We start from the raw sequence: 22742 nt of genomic DNA, 5'->3' as shown, positions 1-22742 counted from the left end.
CTGTTCCCATGAGGCACAGGGTCAAGACTGATTTGCATATGGCCATGTCTGAACTGGGGTGGTGTGGTGAGCAAAATAACGATGGATTAAACCCAGATCTGTGACTGGGGGTGAATGTTTTGCCATTGTGCAACATTCCGTCCATCATCTTGTGTGTTTTGCTGTTCACCCTATGTGGGAAGGGTATGCCCAGACGTGGGTCCTGTGCTCACTACACCACTGGAGTCAAGCTATCCTGGCTGATGACGGCTGATAGCCAGAAACCGGTCCTAGGATGCTTGATTCCGGTCCAGGGAAGACATGGCTTGGCAGTTCGGGCTGGACTGTTCCCATGAGGCACAGGGTCAAGACTGATTTGCATATGGCCATGTCTGAACTGGGGTGGTGTGGTGAGCAAAATAACGATGGATTAAACCCAGATCTGTGACTGGGGGTGAATGTTTTGCCATTGTGCAACATTCCGTCCATCATCTTGTGTGTTTTGCTGTTCACCCTATGTGGGAAGGGTATGCCCAGACGTGGGTCCCGTGCTCACTACACCACTGGAGTCAAGCTATCCTGGCTGATGACGGCTGATAGCCAGAAACCGGTCCTAGGATGCTTGATTCCGGTCCAGGGAAGACATGGCTTGGCAGTTCGGGCTGGACTGTTCCCATGAGGCACAGGGTCAAGACTGATTTGCATATGGCCATGTCTGAACTGGGGTGGTGTGGTGAGCAAAATAACGATGGATTAAACCCAGATCTGTGACTGGGGGTGAATGTTTTGCCATTGTGCAACATTCCGTCCATCATCTTGTGTGTTTTGCTGTTCACCCTATGTGGGAAGGGTATGCCCAGACGTGGGTCCCGTGCTCACTACACCACTGGAGTCAAGCTATCCTGGCTGATGACGGCTGATAGCCAGAAACCGGTCCTAGGATGCTTGATTCCGGTCCAGGGAAGACATGGCTTGGCAGTTCGGGCTGGACTGTTCCCATGAGGCACAGGGTCAAGACTGATTTGCATATGGCCATGTCTGAACTGGGGTGGTGTGGTGAGCAAAATAACGATGGATTAAACCCAGATCTGTGACTGGGGGTGAATGTTTTGCCATTGTGCAACATTCCGTCCATCATCTTGTGTGTTTTGTTTGCCTGTGACTATCCATGTAATTTCATTTTCTGTGTGGACAAGGTCTAGAAAATGCCTAGTGAGTTTGGTATTCTCTTTTTTGCATCTCACGGCGCTACGATATTTAATTATTCTAATCCTCACTCTGCGGGGGGTCATGGCTATGTAGTTGAGTTTAGAGGGGTATATGAGGAGGCATATTACCCCTTCTATGTTGCAATTGGTATGTTTAAAAAGTTCCCTAGGTTGACCTGTGATATAGATTGGGTGTATGGACAGACCAAACTAGACCCTCAAGGGAAATTACCTCTATCAGGTGGTAGAGACCATAAGGTGTTCTGATCTGTTCTGTGAGGATCGGATAGGGGTCTAGTGTGGACCACCATGTTTTTAATATTCTTGCTATGTTTTAAAGCAAATAACGGTTTGGGTAGTGTCTTCTCTCCCGTGTTCAGGATCTCCCAGTTGCTGTTTATTACTTTCTTGATTGTTTTAGTCTGGTGGCTGTATGTACTCACAAAGACTAGCCTGTCTGATTGTTGTTTGGCATGTGCTTCTAAAAGGGCTTCTCTAGTGTTGTTTCTGGCCCTCTTTGCTGCCCTTTGTATGACATTTTAGGATAGAACTCTGTGATAAATGGATGCTTGGTGTGGATGCATGGTCTTTGAATTTTGCTACTTCTGTACAATTTCTCCTAATCTTCAAGAATTGGCCCAGTGGTATGTTGTCTTTCAGTGCACGCATATGAAAACTATTGTAGCCGAGAAGAGAATTCTGTACAATCTGATTCTTATACAATTTAGAGCAGATGCCTCAATTTTTTGGATAAAGCAGGAGGTCCAAGATAAGGAGGGATTTCTTGCCAAATTCACAGGTGTATCTTAAATGTGGATTTCTTGTATTTAGCCAGGTGGAGAAGGACTGTAATGATTCTTGGCCAACCTCCGAGATTACCAATATGTCATCTATGTTCCTTCTCCATATTTTAAGGTTCTCTGGGTATGGGTTATCCAAAGGGTAGATGTGGATAGACTTGAAGTTATGCATATACAGATTAGCTATACTAGGAGCACAGGTACTCCCCATGGAAGTCCTGATGATTTGCCAATATAGATCATCTTGAAATGTGAAGAAATTATTCTTCATGGCAATAGTGGCATATTCGATCACAAAGGAGATAGGGGTCATATCTCCCCGTGTCCTCTGGTAAAGCAACTCTCTGACTGTCTGTAAGGTGTCATCCTGTGGATTACACATCAAAAGTGTAAGCCAGGATCAAAAGGAATGTTAGACAATACATTCAGTATATGTTCCTGTGTCCTTAATACAGTGGTTCCTAAACTTTCTCGATCCGCGGCTCCCTTTACTCATTGGCCATTGGCAGTGGCTCCCTACTGTTACTTTTTTGGAGCGGGGGGGGGGGGGGGTTGTGTAAGCGCAGCCTCGGGAATACTTGAATTTTTCTCCCTGAAAATAATTGGGATGAAGTTGATGAAGGTATTATAATCATATACGCAGGGTTTCGTATTACTAAGGCAGCACCTCTAATAAAATATTCCTAATTGATCTTCTTTGTCCATGCCTTTTTTAGAGTACCCTCTTAAACCTTTTTATCCCACTTACAGTGCTGGATAGCACCCCTATACATGTAGGCTATATTGCCAAAGCGTTTCTGCACTTGAAGAATATTTGCATGCACTTCCATTTCTACCCATGTCATACGTGCCAACACACCTGTCTCAGCAGGGTGACTCACGATTTTTTAAACCACATACAAATTTACTTTCGCTGTCTCCTCCCTACAATTGCCTCCAAATCAATGCAAATAAAACAAATTACTCAGATTTGTTTTATAAGCATCCCTCTTTCTTGCTTCCAAATGTTGGTGTTACCCCGTATATGGCATTTTACTTCCCTGTGCTCAAGGACAGAGCAGGCCTGTCTGGAAATGTTTTTGTACTGAAAGAAATGTGTACTGGAAGTACCTAAGATTCAAGTACCCATGTCAATACTTAATAATATTAGGTCCGTGTGTTTATTAGACAGGACAACTGTACTTTCCTGATAACCTGCATTTGTTCTAAAGTGCATTTAGAATACAAATGAAACTATTAACGAGTCTAACAAAATAAAGCAGACATCTTCCGTTTACTTTGGGAGTGTTGGAACTTGGCGATCCAGTGACGTATGGAGGTCATCTCCCTCGACATGCCATCAATTAGGCACCAAGTTTACAGCTTTAGGCATGTCACTTACAAATCATCAACATCATGTGTTCAAGTCTAAATAGTTTAACTGAAGCCAATGGACCCTTCAACATTAAATGCATTAAAGTGCTTGGTGCGCGGCTCCCCTGGATAGGTTTGAGGGCCCCCATGGAGCAACAGCACACACTGCCTTAATAGAATTGAAACTTTCCATTACAGTAGCTAGGACATTTTTTTATTCTATGTTAGGACCCAGAGATGTGGATTGGGCTGGCTTAAAGCTTCTCCACCACTGTAGATGCCAGGTGGTTTTGGACTGATTTGAAGTAAAACCCTGTTAAATGTAGAGTCTGAGGATCAGTCTGCCTGATTGAGGATATCCTCTAATAGGGCACTGAAAGAGAAAGCCTTTGAGGCCATAGTTTCCCTCACAGAGTGAGTCCCAAACATCGAGGTGTCAATACCAGCTTCTTGCATGGCCCACCTGACCCACCAGGCAATGATAGGGGATAAACGCTTTATGGGGGTTTTAGTGACGACAATCTAAAGTAGTCTTCCCCCCAGAGGACGGAGATCCTCTATCATGGATTTGTACGCTTTCACAGCTTTCACATCACTTAACTTTGGCACATCAGGAAACATGGGATAAGAAACACATCTTGAGTTACATTTTGTTCTTCTCAAAATATTGAATGTCACTCCATCCGGAGTGAATACTCTACCTTTTATGTCTAATGCTCTCACATCAGAGACCTGTCTACAGGATACTAAACACAACAAGGTGACTGTTTCACCAACATCTGTTTACGTGACAAGTATTTGTTAGCAGGCCATGATTATAAAAGACGCAGGACTTTATTAAAATCCCAAAGTGTGGAGTATCTAGGACCTGGAGCAAGAGACAGTATAATACCCCTCATAAGCTTACAGATCAGAGGGTGTTCCCCAGACCATCTAACCGAATGTGACATGCCAATATGGCAGATCTAGAGGTATTATTAGATCTATATGCCAATCCATCTGAGACCAGAGACTAGAAAGGTCAGGGGTTGGAAAATGTTTGCCCCCTATGGGATCCAGTTCCCATTGATGATACCAGACATACCAATTTTGACCAGGCCAAGTGTTATTTTTTTGTTGTACTATCTGCCCATGATTTGGTGAGTAATGAAGCAGCTTCTCATGAAATACCTAGGACTTTTCAGCGTTTCTAGTAATCCTCCATGCAATTAGATGGAAAGAACCCTCTAGAGCCAGATGGTGATGTTCCCATGGGATCCCGAAAAGATCTGGAAACAGGAGTAGATGGTTTGGAAAATCCCAAGAAAGTTCCATCAGAACTGAAAACCAAACTTGAAATCTCCACAAAGGCATTATCATCACCAGGTCCAGTTGTTGTTTCAGAATTTTCCGTAGACAACATCATGATCATGGCAAAGTGAAGAAATACATATCTCATCTCCTTGCTCTATTCTTGTAGAAAGGCATCCCTTCCCACTGGCTGTGATATGGTTTCCAACTGCAGTCTCTCTCTCACTGGTGATCCAGACGAGAGGCAAACCAGTCCATAGAGAATGGACCCCACATGGACTGTATCTCCAGAAACACTGGGGGAGAAGTTGCCAAAGGCTGACATCCCACCAATGAGGTAAGTACCAGTCCGCTACTAGGTAGAACATACCCGTCACAAAGATCTGATTGTCCAGACAATTAGTCCAGAAATTACGAGCTAGGTCTGATAGTTTATTTGATTTCGTCACTCCGAGGTGATTAATATAGCAGACTACCGCCCCATTGTCCATCTTGAGAGGGACACACCATTGGACTTTGTCCTTGGTCCAGAATTTCACTGCAAAGGACCCAGCCATAAGTTCCAGGCAGTTTATATGGAGGGCTTTTTCTTTGGCGGACCATTTTCCTCCTGTGGAGAACTCCCCACAGTAGATGACCCAGCCCAAACCACTGGCATCAGATTCAATAACCAGAACTGGCTGGGACCAAAAAATGGTGTTCCCATTCCAGAAGTCCATGTGTGATATCTAGCATCGTAGTTCCTCTTTGGCCTCCACTGAGAGGGGCATCCATTGAGAATACGTGAGACTCTGTTGCAGGTGGAAGATCTTGAGGCATTGAAGGGCCCAATAGTGTAGGGGGCCCGGGAAGATGGCCTGTATGGAGGATGATAGTAGACCCACTGTGCAAGCCATTTTTCCTCAGGGATGTGGTGGGTTTGGCTAGGGTCCTTCTGAGTTTGTGTTTGATCATGGATAGGTTCTGGGAAGGAAGACTCAGAGTGGCCTTGACGGAATGCACTACGATCCTCAGAAATTGTAGTTTCTGAGGGGGCGTAAGGGAAGATTTTGTCTTGTTGACCACAAAGCCGAGAGACTCCAGAAGGTTGATGATCATTTGAAGATAGCTCAATAATCTCTTTGGGCTTTGGTCCAACAGGAGTATATTGTCTAGGTAGACAAGTAATCTGATTCCTTGGGCTCTTAAGTGTTCCACCACCAGTTTTAGACCCTTGGTGAGGCACCATGGAGCAGATGATAGACTGAAAGGGAGGGAGGTGAATTTGAAAATCTGAGCTCGCCATTGGAACTGTAGGAAGCATCTGTGTGGAGGAAATATGGGAATCGTAAGAAAAGTGTCTTTCTGGTCTAGCCACACCATCCAATTGTTTGACTGTAAAAGATCCCTAGGAAGTTAGATCCCCTCCATTTTGAAATGGTACAAGACCAGCCACGCGTTTAACTTTTTCTGATGTTTGCCTCTGTCCTTCCTTTGCACTAGGAAAAAGTTGCTGAGGAAACCTCTGACATTCCAGGTCAGGAATCACACTCTATTACCCACCCTCTGCTCCGTCTCTCTTTTTGCCAATTCAGTAACGTTCCTTGTTATGTGCCCATGTGCGTACCTGATTATTCATACTTTTACTGGACTGTCATGTTAAAACATGAAGAATATGTTCTTCAATGCCAACATTCCCCTCTCCCACGCTATGCAACCCCAAGCTTTGCATACTCGATTATCCACCCTCCCCCTCCCTCTGCTACCTTTCTGCACTCAAACACTCAATAACAAACCCTTTACAGTCCCTTTGTGGATCACACTCAGGCAGATGTTGCCTGCTTCAGATATCTCCGTAACCCGATCTTGTCTTACGTTATATATTATAATTTGCTTCCCATGCAGCATATGTTAGAACTGCTGTGACTTCCCCTCCCATGCTCTGCATTGCATCTGATTGTTCCAGGCAATTACAATATCTGGTGTAGCTACTAAGCAGGGGAGCCCTCCCTAAATCCTCTTTTGCTGATTAGAATCCAAACATTTCGCCTCTAGCTAAATGTTCCTGGATTGACACAAGCTCAGATCTGTCGTCCCATATATTCACACAAATTTTACTTGATTCTATCGCTTTTTCACTCCAGTGCCCACCTCTGTGGCAGCCATGTTATATGTGTACTGCGTGTTCTCTAGTGCCAAATCTGTGCCTGTTCTTTGTGCCTTATAGTGCAGGCAGCTTTAGCTCTAATCCTCCTGTTCTAAAGTGCCACTCCCCCCTTCGGTGTGAGGATTAGGAGAATCTTTCCTGTGTGATGTAACATCAAGTTATTTTATTAAATGCAATGCCCGCTTAAGCTCTGTAAAGACATGAGTTTTCCCCTCAACCTACACACAGGGCCTGGCCAGGTGCAAAATACTATAGAGTAAATGCAGTTAGTGCAGCTTTCTCTTCACTGGTGTAAATTGACACCAGGTGTCTTGCACTTGTTGTGTGTAGTTGGGATAGAGGGATAGAGGGAAATCTCCATGCCTTCGTGTCGCAACTCCCGCAGTTCCCTGGCTCTGCGGAGTGCTGTGTCTCAGTCCCTGTAGTTAAGTAGCTTTGCGATGATGGGACACAAAGGTGCTCCTGGAACTGGTCTCAGGGCCACTGACTGATGCACACGCTCCACCACAAACATATTAGAAACATTCTCCCTACCCAACAGTGTGGCCAAGAGTTGTTCCACATAATGTTTCATATTCAAAATATTTGTGGATTCTGCTATCCTCACTATACGGATCTTATTGTGCCATGAGCATGCTTACAAATCCTCTGCCTTGGCTTGAATACTCCGCAGTAGCTTGTCCATTTTAGCTTGTGATTGGACACCCTTATTTAGAGCATCTTCTGCATCATACACTCTTTGTTCAACCTCGTCCAGGCATTCCGTATGTTTGCCAAGACGTTTGGGCATTCTATTCATTTGGAATGATAGTGCATCAATGTTACTCAAGCTGTGTCACATGGTGGCCAGGATTTGCTTCAGGTCTGTGTCTGTGGGTGAGTCACCCTTCTCAGATTCTTTCTGATGAGTTTTAATTGACCTCTTACATTCTGGGCGTTTTCCTTGGTTCAAATTACAAATCGGACTGTGATTTTCAGTTCTGCCCATTGCTAATGCCTATTGATGCTAGCGGTCTTTAATGGAAATCCGCGAGGCACCAAATACACACATGAAGCAGTGCTTTTAATGATATCTGTTCCTGCCTGGTTGCAGAACTTGTGCAGGGCAGTGAACACAAAGCTGGTCCCTCCTTTCTGTACCCTGATGTCCGCTATTAGACCATTTTTAACCCCATGGTGGACTACAGGGGGCGTGGGGAATGCCAAGAGAGGCACCTTAGCCAGACCAGAAACAACTGTTGGAGCGTGCTGCACCAGGTCGCCAACAATCTAGGTAACGTTTTCTATCTTCGACTTTACTGTGCGGTTCCTGCCAGGCACCCCCGAGGCCCACCTCACCACCTTCAAGCAGCCCAGCCTCAGTTCGGGCGCCCCCTGGCTCAATCCTGAGGCCGCCCTCTGACTGATATGATTTGCTGTCCGGCGTCTCCCCCAGTTGCTGAGTTTTATCGCTTGTATGAATCTCCGAGCCGGATCATCCATTTGAGCATCTATGATGTGCGCCTCACCAGTTTCTCTAGGCTGCTCTGTGCCTCTCTTGGGTGCCGAGCAACAGGATGTGACATTACTGCCTGCGCCACACCCTGGGTCCCGCAGCTTGCCCCTCACCTCTCAACTGCAGGCAGTCACAGAACAAAGGCTACATACAGGCTGCAACACTGCTCGAATCATCTGCTCTAGCCCCAATCAGTCTCTGTTGTAGGGTCTAGCCATGTTGTGCTCTGTATGGATTGGGGAGTGGCACCCGTTTGCTCCGTAAATCTTCGGGAGGTGTAGGCCTCACTTCGCACGGGATCTGCAGCTCTCTGACCACAGCTGCGACCCAACGATTTCACAGTGGATGCTTCCCCGGCCAACAACAGGCCTCCTGGTTACTCTTCCAGCACTGAACAGGATTCTCATAGCCTGCCTAAGGCCGTTGTATTCTCCAGCTAGCGTACACGCCAGTTGTCCATTCAACAGCATGGCCCTCTCTGTGGAGGTTGTCTCTCCTGCTCCACCGCAGCACCAGCCAGAATCCGCTTGTCAGGCTGCCTACTAGTTCAAAATGTACCTTCTTAATTACCACAGGGTGGATTATTTCTTATCAGGATGCAGGATTGTTTAGGATTGTTTACCGGGCTCACAGAACTCTGCTAACTTGCGGCCTTCTTGGAGCCAGGCAAGCTCCGCACTCACACTGGGGTGTCATTGGACCTGAACAATTATTTCCTTCTCCAAGAGTTCAGAAATCTTCGCATCCACTAGGGATTGGGAAAACATTAGAGGGTGTGGCCTCTGAGGCTGAAATTGGGAGCCATAGAACTCTATTTGGAAACCCCTCACTGTCTGCAGTACCCTAGCATTTGAAGAGAAAGCCTCCGAGTTGTTGAAAAAAATATTATAACCTGCCCCTAGGTTTGATTCCCGAAAGGGGTTGAACACTCATCCTGGGCGGGTATTATGGGGTAGCTTCTCATGGAGTAAATGTTTCCAAAGTGTGATGAGTCCTGCTACTGGCCCAGTCAGGACCCTGAACCTCTGGAGGCTTGAGAATGACCCGACCGGTCTAGCTCCCCCTACCAGTGTTGGTAAAAACACAAGGCGTACAAATCCTCTTAACCTGAACCTTATCCAGGGAATTGAAAGTGTTAACAAATTTTCCCAAGTCCTGAATGAAGGAGTCTCCAAAAATATTGCCTTGTGCAGGGATCTACATCTCTCAGTGGAAATTGTCGATCCTCTTTTTGGGGTCACTCACAAAGTTGGCCAAAAAAGTGGCATCTATGTCAGGGGTGAGGAAGACCTTACCCTCTAGGGAGGGGTGCAGCCCGAACACAGCTGCAAACTTCTTAGTCCTGAGGTTTCCACAGATGGCTTGCTACAGAGGCAGCTACCTTTGCTATTGGAACCCACTCTGCGGATGCAGTAAGCCGTCTGGGTTCAGCATTTTTGAATCTGGGGCTGCAGGGTCCCTGTCTGTCTTAGTATTCCTTTGCAAGGAAAGAGGTTATTAGATGGGCACCAGGGTCTGGTTGGCTCCCTGTCGCCCTCACCACCAGTGGCAGTAGGGGAATCATCCTGATCCAAGGGATCCTGAGGATGGGGAGAAAAGGATGGACCCCCAGAAGTACTGGGAATGGGGAATTGCAAAAAGGGGGGACGGATTCAGACTACAAAAAGGCCTTTTGAGGTGCTATGTCGACCGCGGGGTCGTTTGCTTGCGCTTAGAATCAGATAGTGCCTGAGACTGCTCTAGAGGTGTATTCACTGGTTTCCTGCGGGCGTTCGCGTATCACCGTTTGCTGTCGATTGATGCATTGATATCCATTATCCTGATCTTGCGGAGCATTTGAATCGACCATATAGACTGTATCGGATCGTCCCTCTATTACCTTAAAGATCAAGCATCACAGGCCATCGCGTAACACGAGACGCCAGCTGGGTCAACTCCTTCTTTTAAAGTCTTTGCCTCAGGTCGATTATTTACCAGGAAGGCCATTCTCTGCTTAATTCCAGACTGAAGACGCCATCTGGTGGACAAAGCCTGAATCTAAATTCATTAATGTTATTCTGAATATTGTTGTTTCCTATTACCCCGTATATAACCATTTCAATGCAGATCCTTCCATCGAACGCTTTATACAGCTTCCATTCCCCTAGTAGATTCATTTACCTTGTTCGATCTTTCACAGTCTGCCAGACCCCCATGAACTCCTGCTCTGATTTCTCAGTCATGCCCTGAAGAAGGTGACACCCCGATTTTTGGGGGAGGCAACACCGAAACGCGCGTCGGCATGTCTCTTGGAAATAATAAGCCCCTGTTCCCTATGCATTTCATTGTTTAAATCAAATATTATATATCTATATTAATTTGATCACTTATTCTTTCACCCATCGAGTTCAGTCTTTTTGCCACATTAGATATCAGTATATATTGATATACTTTAAAGTTTTTGCTATGTTGTTTCTGTATAGGGAATTGATATCAAGTTTGGGCATTACGCTTGATGAATGTTAAATGTACTTTCACAGTGAGAGTGGGTCATGTGAATGTTAGTATGTATGAATGGATGGTATGTTAGGTAGTCCATGGGAATTTTCATATTCATTTTCATCCTCAAGAGTCAATGCAACCTTGATGTATATATTTTATGATGACAATAGTAAAATCAAAATAAAATGTTTTGATTAAACAATTATCCTTCTTTTCTTGGCTTGAGCACATGGTATAGCGGGAGCGTTATCTCTGACGACTTAATTGCGTTCTTTTGAAAACTGACAGGTAGTGCACACTTGTTTTTTAATACCCTCACCGCCAGTGGCAGTAGGGGAATCATCCTCATCCAAGGGATCCTGAGGATGGGGAGAAAAGGATGGACCCCCAGAAGTACTGGGAATGGGGGATTGCAAAAAGGGGGGTTCGGACTACAGGAAGGCCTTTTGAGGTGCTATGTCGACCGCGGGGTCGTTTGCTTGTTTACGCTTAGAATCAGATAGTGCCTGAGACTGCTCTAGAGGTGTAGGGGCTGACGGCCCAGAGGATTCTTCCCTCTGAGCGAGGGGTTGTTGGCACCGTGCTTGTATTTGGAGGATGTTCCTCTCTAAGCGCCCACAACATGAGAGACTGCTTTAAATATGGACACATCCATTATATGGCACAATTTGTGATCAATAGGAAGTTAGGTTATTTCCTCCTCCTCCATATATTCATTGGAGTCCTTCCCTCAAGTAATTAGCAGAGTTCTGCATTGTAATTATAGCCGTCATAGTATAGCCAATACACTTGCCAGTATATTTATCAATATATTTAGCAATATAGAGGGCAGGTATAACTGGTAGAAGGACCATGTAGAATAATTAAAGTTTACCCTGGTAAACCAGCGAGGCACCTCATAGTATACACCCTTGTATACAATTATAGCCGGGGAGGAAAAAAAAGCCTGTCCCTGTTCGAAGATTCTAGCCTTACGTTTGTGGTGTGTTCAGACTCCAGGCGGGGCTCAACACAATAGATTTGGTTGGAAAAATACCACCCCCAAAGGAAGAATGCGACCGGGTGTGCCTCACTGTGTGTAATTACGGATTATTTGACGTGGGGGGGTAGAACGCACTGAGTGAGAAATATCTTTTGGTGCGCTTCCCTCTAGTAGTTGGTGGACTGCGTCTTGCTCATGAGACCTGAGAATGAAATCATCAGTGACCGTGGAGGAGCGGTAAACGTTGCTGCGACCGCACTGAAAGCAAAACAAGGTTATTGTTTATACTAGGGAAACTACAATACCATGTACACCAAGCATATCAGACACATATAATTGTATTAGCACAATCTCCTAGCGTATCAACGATAAAGGTGAAAGAGCTTAACTGGAGGTGTCTGCAGAAATGAGGAAAGAGGAGGAAGGAGTGTCTGCAGAGGAACTTGAAGGGCAATGCTGGCTGTGGATTGGATGGACAGTTCCCTTGTGGTTCATGGGAGCTGTAGTTTTTTAACGTTCTTGTTTCTGAATAACAATGATGTTAATGGCTGCTGGTTAATAAAATTGAAAAGAGAAAGACTTATGGGCATATCAACAAGGGCTTTATCTCTGCTTTTTTGGCTTTAAAAGCCAAAAATGCAGAGATAAAACCAGCACCCTATCAACAACAGGGTGCTAACATGCAAATTTGCATGTTAGCACCCTTTTACTCTACGCTTCCCCTTGCATCTCCAATGAGATGCAAAGGGGGCGTTCCAGAGTAAAATAATAGGAGAAATGTCGCTAAGCGACATTTCTCCTATTATTAAGAATGTCGCTAACCCTGGGGCATATCAACAAGGGCTTTATCTCTGCTTTTTTGGCTTTAAAAGCCAAAAAAGCAGAGATAAAACTAGCACCCTATCAACAACAGGGTGCTAACATGCAAATTTGCATGTTAGCACCCTTTTACTCTACGCTTCCCCTTGCATCTCTAATGAGATGCAAAGGGGGCGTTCCAGAGTAAAATAATAGGAGAAATGTCGCTAAGCGACATTTCTCCTATTATCAAGAATATCGCTAACCCTGTTAGAGACAAAAAAAGCAGCGCTAACCGCGGTTAACGCTGCTTTTTTACGTCTGCTAATTTTCAGACTTAGCCATGATATCCTATGGAAGGAGGATATCATGGCTAAGTTTGCCTGTCCCTATCAACAAGGTAACGTGTGATTATCGCTGGGTTTCCAGCGATAATCTCACGTTAGCCTGTTAGCGTGTAGATTTTTATCGCTATTGAGATAAGCGTTGCTAATAGCACGCTATCTCAGCGATAAAAATTCACGCTAGCCGGCGATAATTATCCTCACGCTAAGAGCGCTGAGCGATAATTATCGCCGGTTGTTGTTGATATGCCCCCCTGTTAGAGACAAAAAAAGCAGCGCTAACCGCGGTTAACGCTGCTTTTTTACGTCTGGTATTTTTCAGACTTAGCCATGATATCCTATGGAAGGAGGATATCATGGCTAAGTTTGCCTGTCCCTATCAACAAGGTAACGTGTGATTATCGCTGGGTTTCCAGCGATAATCTCACGTTAGCCTGTTAGCGTGTAGATTTTTATCGCTATTGAGATAAGCGTTGCTAATAGCACGCTATCTCAGCGATAAAAATTCACGCTAGCCGGCGATAATTATCCTGGCGCTAAGTGCGCTTAGAGATAATTATCGCCGGTTGTTGTTGATATGCCCCATAATGCTCGCCTCCGGGTTGTGACATTGAATTCATTAAGTAGAGAAATGCCTTTTTGCTACTAAAATTAGAAGTCTTGAACTATTTAGGTATTAAAAGAGGTGATCAACATTTAAAGTAATAAGCTAAAACAATATAACTGAGCTAAAATTGTATTGAAAGACCTGCTTTTTAAAGAGAATCCTACGCAGCAATATATTGTGAACACATGGTATTCAGCATAAAAATTGATTGATATGTACATGTGTGGCACACACTTACCTAAAAACGTGCTGAACTCATTAGGAAATGGCCATTTACATCTGAAGAAGATGGCAGATCTTGAAAACTGATTTTTCATGGCGATACTGAGCAAGCAGCTGAGTGTGCTTGTGCCTGTGCCCTGCTTGTCTTGTAGAACAGTAATGGGCCTCTCCACTTGCATCCCCCTTCGCTTTCAATATTACTCCGCCTACTTTCAGAGGTAGGTCTCCGGCTGCTGTTGGTACAAAATCTGCCAAGAGGACAATGAGTTTACCTGTGCAGCCTTTCCAGCTGCTTGAGAAGTTGGCTGGCGGGCCAGTCTCTGGCTCGATTTCGACTTGGCTTGGTGTGGAGGGGAGACTCTGGTGAGTGCACGGAGGAGCGCTTTAGCAGTTGGCCTGTGGATGAGGAGAGGGTGTGCTCAAGGTGCTCTGAGCACTCAGGGAGATTCTGGCAGGTTGTGGTGGTTGAGGCGCACAATGTGGCTTATGGTTCGCATGCAGCCTCATTCACTTTCATCTAAAGATTCATTGCGGATGCAAATACCTCAATTCGGATGGGTTAATGTCTGCAATTATCCTTAATGATGGATTAATGTCTGCGATTATCCTAAAGGAAATATTTCCTGTATAAGTATACTTTGCGGATTTCCCACCAGTGGACCAGGAATCCAAGACGGAAAAACTAGTACAGGAGAATAGATTTCCGTGGTCATTAATATCTACTAATATAAATCTTTGGAGTTGGGTAAGATTCTAAATAAAGACAAAGACTATCAAAAAGTTAAGAAGCAGAAACATAATTATGAAACACAGTTGTTCTACATCTGGTTTTAAATGGGTTGGCAGTGTATGACAAAGGGTATTGCACATAGAAATACATCATGACTTTCTTCAAATCCCAGCCTTTTGTTAAAAAAGAACCACACTTCATTCTTTGTCAACTTCTTTTGTACTGACTGCTGCTGCAAGCAATTCTATTGGGAAAAGCCCTGTTTTGTTTAATAACAACCCCAATTCCATGTCGCCACTGACGGGAACATTAGAATGTCAAACAACCCCAGAGAGTGATTCTCATCCAGGTGATACAGTATTTCAATGTCAAATGCATATGATGGATTTCTCCCTACCAGATGTTGATCCAGATTCTCAAAATACTTTAGCATGCTGCATAAATGACTTTGCAGGTCACGCATAATACTCCCCCTCTGAAGGAGACACAAGCTTTTTTTTTAAATACTCCTGAGCTCTTATTAAATTCTAGCATCCAACAGCCAGGAGACTATGGGCCTGATTTAGATGTGGGTGGACGAAGTATTATTCGTCACCCTGGTGGGGCACTTTACAACTACCTACCATGCTGAGGGTACTACAGATCCCGCCATATTTAGATATGTCCGTCAGGCCAATGGATATATTTAGCTAAATCAAGGAACCGCCGTCAGGGCAGTTCCCAGAAATGCTTTGAAAGCTTCGCTAGTGGCTCCGTCAATATGATAAGGCTGTATGTCAAACTTTCAATATTTATTTATTTGTAAAAACAAAACCCCTAAGCACAATTTTTTAAAAAAAAATACTGTGTCCCATCTCCATGGAAGCTATCATACATGGGGGTGATTTTGCAGTTTTTCTGTCCCTTACCACCAGGGACTTCCTAGTGGTGATGGGCAATAAAAACTGACCTGTATCTTCGCCCATCTACATAGGTGGGTGGACATACAAGTCAATCTCTGATCGTTATGTTCGATTATCGCATTAAGTGCCCTGCTATTCCCATTAACTGAGATCATTCTAATGGGGTATTGCCATATTATTATCGAGCAATTTTGGTTGGGAATTCAACAAATTCAGTTTAAAAATAATTTTCTTCAATGTTTCCGAAATACAATAAATTGTGAGTTTTTTTTAAATTATTCAATGTGTATGTGCCCCCAGGTTTCCATAATAACTACATCCTATATTTGTGTTCATAAATAAAATAAGAGATAAGGACAAGAGTCCTTGTGTATTAATCATATGCAATTTCAATGGCAAGATCTTTAATACACTAATGCAAATTTATCAGTACACTGAGCCTGAGGAGAGCTGGAACATCCCAGAGTTTCTATTTTCAAAAAGAAAACTGCAGAGGTAATAAACGCTGTACATACACTCCTTTTGGAAGGAATAAATCTGTTTGATTCGGTAGCTGTAACTGTCCGAAAAGCCACTGATATTTCAGCAAAGCCGACAAGACATTGGCCTTTCTGCTCTACTATTACAGATCACATGATTGCATCTTATACAGAATTTGATCTGATATCTACCTGTAATTGATACATTATCCAGCAATTATGCTCTTCTTCAGTCCTCTGTGGAAATATCTCTGGAAAAAAACAGACGATAGTCATTAGACATAAGCACCGGAATTGTTGATATACAAACAAAAAATGGGAGATTTTATTGGAACTCTCAGAGCATTACTCTGTTTAACAAATTGGTTTCTTCATTTTATGCATTTTTTCAAGTTATATCCACTGACAATTCTATTAATACATATGAATTACTCATGAATGATTTTGTTAAACATCTAAAAACCAAGGATAAAAAGAGCTTCTGTAATGGAAGATCAGTAAAGTATCAAGTGGTAATTCACCTATAGATAGACATAAATGACCTTATGTGCAAACAATTGCTCTTTTTTTATCTTTGCCTCGAAAAAGGGTCATAAAATTCCTTAAGGAAAAACAAAAAAGACATTGTAAGGCACAAATTCGAAGGGAGCAGGACCTAACCTGGTCTCCTCTTCATCAAGCTGCGGCTGAAAAAATAATGTGCTCTTTCTGGCTTATTTTAGCCTGAAATTCTGGCTTGAAAACAGATCTTTCTGCTAATGTCATACCTGCAGAAACTTGGACCGATTATATAAGGAATCTCTGTAAGACCAATGAGGATTCCCAAGAGTTTGAGCTTATTATTTCTGGGACAGAAGCTATTCTCCCACCACATTATGACAGGATAATTGGGTATGTTAAAAGACCCAAAACTTTAGCTGCAATGGGGCCAGATGAAATTCTAATTTCCATAATTAAAAATAATCCTGAAACGTGGGCCAAAATGTTGGGCCCTCTCTTCGAGTACTGTTTCTTTACTGGTCTCCCACGGAAATCTTGGAAATGGAGTGTTATTGCTCCTCTCCACAAGAAATGAAGTAATAAGGTCCCAGGGAACTATCGCCAAGTCGTCCTGTTAAATGCACTTGGTAAGATTTTTGCTATGAGGGCCTTGGCACATCTAGAGATCTGGACTCAGGAAACAAATATTATTCTGATAGACCAATTTGGTTTTAGAGCAAACCGTTCTGTCACAGATAAAATTGCGATGTTGTCATCCACATTAAATAAATAATGGGCAAAAAAAAGAATTCCTTTATTTATGCAGCTTTTATTACCTTCTCTACTGCATTTGACACGGTGTACAGACATTCTCTGTAGCTGAAATTGGCATCACTAGGTATTCAGTACACCATATTAAGGTTAATAGTTTCTCTTTATTCTTCTACATGGTGTAAAATGTTATCGGGGGACACTAAAGATCGTTCTCCTATATTCACTCAAAATGTATTAAAACCAGGGCGTGGCACTATTGCTATTTTCTCTATACCTATCAGATTTCCCCACCAATTCCTGTGTCAAAATAATTTCCCTTCAAAACTATGATCGAACCGGTACACCCTCATGTATGCAGATGATATAATTCTGCTTGGCGTAACTCCATAAAGTCTCAAAGGAAACCTGAGAGTACAGTATACATATGCTGTAAAACATTTATTAAAGACCAATATAACAAAAATTGTAGTTTTTGGTAGCTGCTATATAAGTGGTAAATGGGCAATGAAAGGCTGGAAATGGAAAAAAAGTATGTCTACTTATGTAGAACCTGCTCCGGCAATTTGCACTTTACAAATTTGGGCAATAAAGCTCTAGCCCACTGTTAGAAATGGGACCTCTAGTTGGCAGAAATTTGCACCCTGTCCAAGAAGGGGCCACCACTTGAGTCAGAGTAAGTCAGATACACACACTAAATTAACCTGTGCTCACCTTCTGGTAGCTTGGCACAGAGCAGTCAGGCTTAACTTAAGAGGCATTTGTGTAAAGTATTTGTGTAACACTTAAAATACAGTAACTCAATAGAAGCAACACAAAAAGACACCAATCAGGTTTAGATCAATAGAGAATATGTATCTGATTAAAACAAGACCAAAACGACTAAATTCCAATAAGTAGAACTCGAGATATGAACTTTTAAAGACTTAATGTGAAAACAGTCCTTAGAAGTCACTAGCGGTCAAAAGGTTACTTGAGTTCATGAGGGACCGGTAACCAAAATTCATGCCGAGCATGATCGATGACCTGCTGGCTACAGGACCCAGATAGGCCTCCTTATATGGAGCAAATTGTTGACGTTCAAAACTCGAGGCAAGGAGGCACAGCGTCGATCCATGAATGGAGGCGAGCAGTGGCGCCGATCCACGTTGTCGTTGGAAGCTTCATCGATGAACCCCTCTGTGATGCAGACCCTGTGTCGATGTTGAGCAGCGCTGTCCATTGATGTCAAGCCACACTGGCTGTAGAATCGCTGTTGTTGAGCGGCTCATAAGTTGGCGTCAAAGGGCAATGCATCGGTTCCGATGTGGAAAAAGCTGCAGAACCCCACTTCTGAGGCCCAGGACTGGAGGGGGGCACCTCAGGCAAGGGTAGGACACACAGATGGCACAGTCCAGTAGCACCAACAGGATTGCAAGAAGCCTTTTGTGTACCCTGAGACTTCAGAAAAACAGGTAGCAAGCCAGCAAGACCTTGGAGTCGCTCTGGGTTTGAGATGGGTCCAGTCCTTGTCCTCAGCAGGGCAGAGATTAGCAGGCAACAGGGCAGCTCTGCAAAGCAGAGAATAAGTTCCTCGGAACAGTCACAGCAAAGTGGCAATCCTTTTAGCACAGCAGTCTTTACTCCAGCAGAGGTCTTCCCATGTCCAGTAGTGTACTGATTTGGTATGGTTAGAGCCCTGGGACTTATTCCAAAAAGTTCCTTTGATGTAGAGGGTGACTTCAAAAGAGTTCTCTGAAATGCACAAGGATCCCTTTCAAACCACCCTCGGCTCCAGACTACCAGTAGGGATAAATCAGCTCTTTGTGTGAGGGCAAGACACAGCCTATTCAGATGTAAGTGTGAGCCACCTCTCTCTCTTCTTGCCCATTAAGGCTATCAGTATGCAGATGAATGCAGATACATTTCCTGTCACACCCAGCCTTTCCTGTGTTGTGGCTGTATAGAGGGAATACACAAAGTGTAGCTGTCACCCAGCCCAGACATGTATTAGAGATAGGCTGCAGGCACACAGAGCAAAGTTAAGAGCAGAGAAATGTCCACTTTCTAAAAGTGACATTTCTAAAATGGCAAAGTCAAATCAAACTTTACCACTAAAGAGGATTTATCACCACCATTCCCAATATATGAAACATGAAGTAACTACTCCTTTCCAATCAATAATTACAGCTTAAAAGGTATTTTAAGGAATTCCCAATGCTACCCTTTAGAAGGAGTAGGCCTCGCAGCAGTAAAAAGCGAATGTAGCTGTTTGTCACTGCCAGGACATTTAAAACTTAAAAGTATATGTCCTGTCTTTTAGTTACACAGCACCCTGTCCTTAGGGTCACTTAGGGCCTACCTTAGGGTGGCCTATGTGTACTAAAAGGGGAGTTTAAGGCTTGACAAATGGTTTTGAATGCGAAGTCGAAGTGGCAGTAAACTGCACACACAGGCCTTGCATTGGCAGGCCAGAGACAAGGTTGAAAGGCTTCTTGTGTGGGTGGCACAATCAGTGCTGCATGCCCACTAATAGCAGTCCTAAGGCCAACAATAAGATACAGCAAAAAAGGGAGGCAAAAGGTTGGGGGAAAAACCACTCCAAGGATGACCGGTCCAACATGTGTCTCCTCCCTCAGCTGAAAGTGAGGAGAGCTACCCTACCTCTAGGAAGTTCTCATCACTAAGGCGGAAAAACTTGGACAGACCATCAGCATTGACGTGGTCTATTCCTGGTCTGTATTCCACCCTGATGTCCATACCCTGTAGAGAAACAGACCACCCCAACAATTTTGGATTATCACCTCTCATTTGCATGAGCCACTGTTGTCAGTCTGAATCAGGATGTTAGTGCCAAACAAGTATGGCTTCAACTTCTTCAGTGTCCAAACCACAGCAAATGCTTCTCTTTCTATTGCAATCCACCTCAGTTCCCGGCGGAGTAACCTCCTGGAGATGAAGGCTACAGGTTGGTCCAGACTTTCCTCATTGAGCTGTGAGAGTATTGCCCCTATAACATGCTCTGAAGCATCTGTTTGAACAATAAACTCCAGGGAGAAGTCAGGTAGCTTGAACACAGGAGCCGTGCACATGGCTTGCTTCAGGGAGTCAAATTATTTTTGGCATGCCTCTGTCCAAATCACATTCCCTCGGTTGCTTCTTGGAAGTCAGCTCAGTCAGGGGGGAAACAATGGTTCCATAACCCTTGACAGACCTCCTATACTACACAATGAGGCCCAAGAATGCTCTGACCTCACTCTGTGTTTTGGGGGTGAGGGAGCTGCCAGGCCCGGATGGTTTCTATGTTGGCCTGAAGGGTTTGCACCTTCCTCCTGCCCACCAGGCATCCGAAAGACACCACGGTCCTCTGACCTATCTGGCACTTACTGGCCTTGATAGTCAGGTCTGCCTGTTGCAGGGCCTGAAGCACTTACCGGAGGTGAAAAAGGTGGTCCTCCCAACTGCTACTGAAGGCAGCTATGTCATCCAGGTAGGCAGCTGAGAAGGTTTCCAAATCAGCAAGGACCTGGTTCACTAGCCTCTAGAAGGTGGCAGGGCAGTTCTTTAATCAAGAGGGCATCACCCTAAGCTGACAGTGGCCCTCTGGAGTGGAGAAGGTCGACCTCTCCTTGGCTACCTCTGTTAAGGCAATATGCCAGTACCCTGATGTAGGATCAAAGGTACTCAAGTACTGTGCAGCCCCTAACCTGTCTGTGAGCTCGTCCACCCTACGGATAGGATGGGCATCAGTCTTGGTCACAGAATTTAGCCCTCTATAATCCACACTGAACCTCAGTTCAATTGTGGTGCCTGGTGGGGCAGTGTTTGGCACCAGAACCACAGGACTGGACCAGGGGCTGCTGGAGCGTTCTATTACCTCCAACTCCAGCATCTTAGAGACTTCGCCCTTGATGCTGGTCCGCACCTTATCTGGAAACCTGCAAGATTTTTTCTTGACAGGGATGTTGTCCCCTGTGTCCACATCATAGGTACACAGGTGGGTAATCCCAGGAGTAAGGGAGAAAGAAAGTACTGTTCCAACACTTGGCAACAGTCCCTCTGCTGTTCAGGAGTCAGAGTGGGGGAAATAATTACTCCTTCTGCATACCCATCCTTCTCCTTGGAGACCAAGAGTTCAGGGAGAGGTTGGCTCACTATCCTCTTCCTCTGCTCCATCTGTCACCAAAAGCATGGTTAGCTCAGACCTCCCAATGGGGTTACATAAGTGACCTTACTCCTCTTCTCAGTTACCTCATAAGGCTCTGTCCAACGATCCGGAAGGGCACTGGGCTTCACAGGTTCCATGACCAACATTTTTTGTCAAGGTTGTGACTCCACTGTGGTAGAAGGTTGGTCATACCACTTCTTCATTACAGCCTGGCTGGCTTTCAAGTTGTCAGATGCTTGCTTCCACAGCTTAGCCATTTGGCTGCGAACGGCCAGCATGTAGCGCCCTTCACCAATCTGAGATGCGCTCTGACAGGGTGACCATACAGAAGCTTAAAGGGGCTAAAGCCCACTTCCATCTGCGGTACCTCCCTCTAGGGAAACAACAAGCAGGACAAGAGGATATCCCACTATTTCCTCAGGCCCTCAGACAGACTTCTGATCATGCCTTTTAGGGTCTTGTTGAATCTCTCAACAGGGCCATTTGTCTGGTGTTGGTTTGGTGTGGAGAATGTGTAAGTAAGCCCACACTCTTTCCACATTGACTTCATATCAGCAGACATGAAGTTTGTGCCACTTTCAGACACAACTTCCTTAGGGAAACCCACTCATGTAAAAATCCCCATCAGGGCCTTCGCCAATGCAGGGGCAGTGGTTGTCCTCAAAGGCATTGCCTCTTGGTGGCAGGTAGCATGATCCACCAGAACCAGGATGATACTGTTGCCTGAAGCAGTCTAGGAATCCATAGGCCCGACAATGTTGATGCTCACCCTTTCAAAGGAGGTGCTAATGACAGATAGTGGTTCCAGAGGAGCATCTAGCTTTTCACTGTCTTCCTGTCTGGCAGGTCCCGCAGAACGTATCTGAGAATGTCCTGAACTTGGGCCAATAGAAATGCAGGGCAAGCCTTTAAAAGGTCTTGTCTTGGCCCAAGTGTCCTGCCAGGGATGTTTCATGAGCCAGCCCCAGTAGGAAGACCCTGTAGCATTGGGGGACCACTAGGGCCCTTGAAGTCCCATGCACAAGAGCTGTAGGCTCGCTGTAAAGGAGGTTGTCCTCCCAGTTAATGTGATCGCTCCCAGAGATCTCACCTGTTGCTTGAACTTCAGTCTGGTGCCTCATTTCCTCAAGGGTTGGGCACTCCCTCTGTGCCCCACAGAACTCCTCCCTGGTGAGTCCTCATTCTACATTTAGAACAGCAGGTGTAGGCAAGTCACCAAGGGGAATAATTTCCTCCTCAGTGGACTCTGGGGTGGCCATCACAGATGCCCCATCCATGTCACTGCGGGTACATTCAGATGCTGGTTTCCCACACCCTCTGTCTTTCCCTTTTTTAGCAATTGGCTGGGCCATTGTTCCAGGCTTCAGCCCTTTTTGACTCCCTTTTTGGGAAGCCACAGACCTTATCATGGCACAGATCCACTCAGGTAACCCCAACATCTCCACTTGAGGCTTGAGCTCCACTTCTTTAGTGTGCTCAAGGTCCTTACCCAATAAACAGTCCACAGGCATGGCAGGGCTCACAGCAA

Source organism: Triturus cristatus, chromosome 3_1, assembly GCF_964204655.1.
Source record: "Triturus cristatus chromosome 3_1, aTriCri1.1, whole genome shotgun sequence".
Classification (NCBI taxonomy): domain Eukaryota; kingdom Metazoa; phylum Chordata; class Amphibia; order Caudata; family Salamandridae; genus Triturus; species Triturus cristatus.
This window is presented reverse-complemented; position numbering follows the sequence as displayed.